General features: G+C 37.0%; 1 long non-coding RNA gene across 1 annotated transcript; it reads left to right on the forward strand.

The window, feature by feature from the left end:
* The first annotated feature begins 1,880 nt into the window (after window positions 1-1,880).
* LOC121642585 lies at window positions 1,881-3,171 on the forward strand. The gene is made up of 2 exons (XR_006010921.1): window positions 1,881-2,316; window positions 3,017-3,171. It is a non-coding gene; the product is annotated as an uncharacterized LOC121642585 (long non-coding RNA).
* The last annotated feature ends 297 nt before the right edge of the window (window positions 3,172-3,468 follow it).

A 3,468-nucleotide genomic window follows, 5' to 3' on the forward strand; every position in this document is an offset into this window, starting at 1 on the left:
TAATGGACTCATCTTTCTGTCAGGGTTGAGGTATGGAAGTGAGGACTCAAGTGCAGGCTAATGGAGCAGAAGGCAAACCGGTGCAGAAATTAAGGTTTAATTAACATGAAATGAAGATAAACCCGAAGGAACCAGAGGACACAGGATGATAACATGACAATACAATGAACTGGTAGGGAATAAATGAGACTGAGGAGTATATAAACACACTAATAGGGAGCAGGTGGAGCAAATTAGCAAATTAAACCAGGTGTACAAACAAACAGGAAGCAAAAAGCAAAACATTATCAAACAAAACAAGGAAAAGAAAGACAGAAAGTTACGAGCAAGTGATAAGCCAAGTGTCAACATTGGACTGATTTTCACTGGCTAAAGAAAGCTCAAAAAAGACAGGATGTAAGTGAGAAAATATGCCAAACTTCAGTAGACCCACTTAAAAGAGAAAGCTATACATAGAACGTGGGAATAGTTACATAATGTCATTAAGCCATTACCCATCTAAAGGATTGATGTGTGAGGCTATGAAAATGATGTTGATACTTTGATAGTGTTATATTGCATCTTGTAATTGTGACAAAAAGAGTTGAGTATTATATAAAAATTTGCCACCATTTGCACAGTTGATACATAATTTTAAAAAGATGAATAATAGGTCCAGTACTGTAATAAGTGGCATTACACCCCTGGTGGTTGATTAGTCCCTAAAAAGGAGACCTGTAGGGACAGAGGAAGACCGTTGCAGAAATGAAGGTTTATTAAACATGAACTGAAGCGTTAACATACCGCTGTCCTTACAGGTCACCCTAAAAAGTCCATCAGACAGTTGCAGTTAGTCCAGAACGCTGCTGCTTGGTCACAGTCCTCAATATGACCAAGAAAGTACATCATATAACCTCAGTCCTCAGATCTTTACACTGGCTTCCTGTCTATCAAAGAAGTGACTTCAAAATCCTGCTGTTAGTTTACAAAGCACTAAATGACTTAAAATAAATTGGTTCTGGTTCTGGATCATTCTGAACCAACCAGCTCCCTCAGGTCACCAGGGTCAAATCTATTTTCTGTTCCCAGAGTCAGAACTGAACATGGAGAGGCAGAATTCAGCTTTTATGCTCCTCACATGTGGAACAAACTCCCAGAAAACTGCATATCTGCTGAAACTCTCAGCAATTTTAAATCAGGGTTAAAAACTTTTCTATTTGCTGCCTTTTATCAAAACTGTTAATTCTTCACAATGGAACTTTTATTTCTTGCATTTTATCAATTTTATTTTAGTGTTCTCTGTTTTTATTTAATTCACTTTATTTCTTTTGAAATTTTGTTTTTAATGTTCTTTTAATGCTTCCTGTACCCCACTGTAATGCTTTTGCTTTATGTAAAGCAACTTAAGTTCTCTTTTACATAAAATGTGGTATACAAATAAACTTGCCTCGCCTCTTTTCTGTTCTTATTCCTTTTGAAGTGTTTTTTTTATCTTGTTTTTACTTTTTAACTTGTTGTACTGACAATAACCCTATATTTTTCCAGAGCATCAAGTAATAGCACACTATTAGCTACATTTGAACAGCTCATTAGAATTTCTGTATTTTCCAAAATAATAATTAATAGAAAAGAAACTGATTTTTACTGACTTACTTGTACCTGTATGTTAATTGGTTAAAAGAGAAAAACATAGTCCTAATTTTAACCATTCTTGTAAAAAAATCTTTTTATATTAAGCAAATAAATTTCTTTACAGTCATTAGCAGGAAGCTGTGCAACCATCCAGCCTCCATTTCTGAGTTGTTTCTCATGGTCCAACTCAGTCAATGGGACTGTTTTGCATATTACCTTGGCAACTCACTGTTTTATCATCAAGCCACTTCTTAAAATTTCTTTAATAGGACTGATCACGAATGACGTCAAAATGCTATTTTTAGAACAGCGTACTGCGCAGGCGCCGCCGCCATATTGGATTCGGACAAACAACCTGTAGAGCGTGTATACTGTGTTTGTACGAGCAAAGTTGCATTCCGAATAGCCGAATATTTCTTTAACAAAACCATTATGGTAACAACTAAACACTGCTGCTTCGGTGTCTGCCGAAGTGACTCGCAATATAGTGACCGTGAACATATGAAGGGAGTGTTTTTCATTCCATTTCCAAAGCCCGGAAGAGAACCAGAGAAATGCCAACGTTGGGTACGAGCTTGTAAACGGGAGGGATTCACTGAGAAAAATGTGACAAAGGATACATACATTTGCTCTCTGCATTTCCTCGGTGGAAAAGGGCCAACAATTGATGATCCAGACCCAATACCAGCAACAACATCTGGACAGGTAGGTTCTTTGCCTTTTCCGCGGCAGAATGGTCATTCATACAGTTCATGATATCCTTTTTCCGTAGCTGGTTGTCCAGACAATTGCCTCTACGCACAGCTCCACTCTTTACTGAACTTAAGGCAACTTCTTGTCTTTCATTACTGGACGAACTATTATAACTATTATTAATTATAATGTCTCGGATTCAGATGAATTTGAGACATTAGTGAGATCCCACCTGTTAATCCCACTTCTCAAGTATTGCTCAAGTAGTTATCTCAACTCAACCTCCTTTGTCTCAATGATGTCTTTTCCCCTTTTTTGCTTACCTCTTGCTTCTATGGTAACCTTAGGAGAAGTAATTCAGCAACAAATGATCACAGAATGATACGAGTATGAGAAGCTCAAACTAGTCTCATGAGACAAGAATGAACAACAGATGATAAACTCTGCTTTACTGTGGGCAGTTGTCATGGAATCCAGTAGCTGAACACTCCACATTTTGTAACACAGGCTTTTTAGACCTTACCTCTCAAAGCCACCAAAGTATTAAGACTAATGGGCCACTATTTATTTTTCTTTGACCTGCCTGTCAGCTGGGTGTCAATAAAACAGGCCAAGCTTGCTCAGCCAATGTTCTATTGTCATGTTTTGTTTTGTGATTGTGTTTATAAACCAAATGAGGTATTATCTTATAAAACTCATTTTCTGTTTCTAGGTGGAGAAAATAGCCCGCAAAAGGAAAGCTCCTACCCAAAGAAATGAGGCTGTTTCTGAAGCAAAGAGAAAGAGGAAAAGATTGACCCACAACAACACTCCATCGTCCATTAATTGTAATAGAAATGAAGTTCAAATAAAAACATTTCAGATGCATTTGTTTTTTTTATTGTGACTGATAATGTTCACTGTGATCTTGGTTGAAGATCCTCATTTGCTGGACTTGACCCTCGCTGTAATGCAGCTTTGATGTTATACCATGCACCACCGTCTACAGCTGGATCAATTGGTAATTTTTGATCCACAGCATGCTGGCATCTGTACAAACACAATGCATGGAGTAATGTATTTATCTAATAATCAAACAGAACAATGTCTCTGAAAATAAATATATCTTGCCTTTGTATTTATAATTCATAAAGGAGCTATACCTGATATTATTTTAATATGTCT

The sequence above is a fragment of the Melanotaenia boesemani genome, chromosome 7 (genome assembly GCF_017639745.1).
Source record: "Melanotaenia boesemani isolate fMelBoe1 chromosome 7, fMelBoe1.pri, whole genome shotgun sequence".
NCBI classification, from domain to species: Eukaryota; Metazoa; Chordata; class Actinopteri; order Atheriniformes; family Melanotaeniidae; genus Melanotaenia; species Melanotaenia boesemani.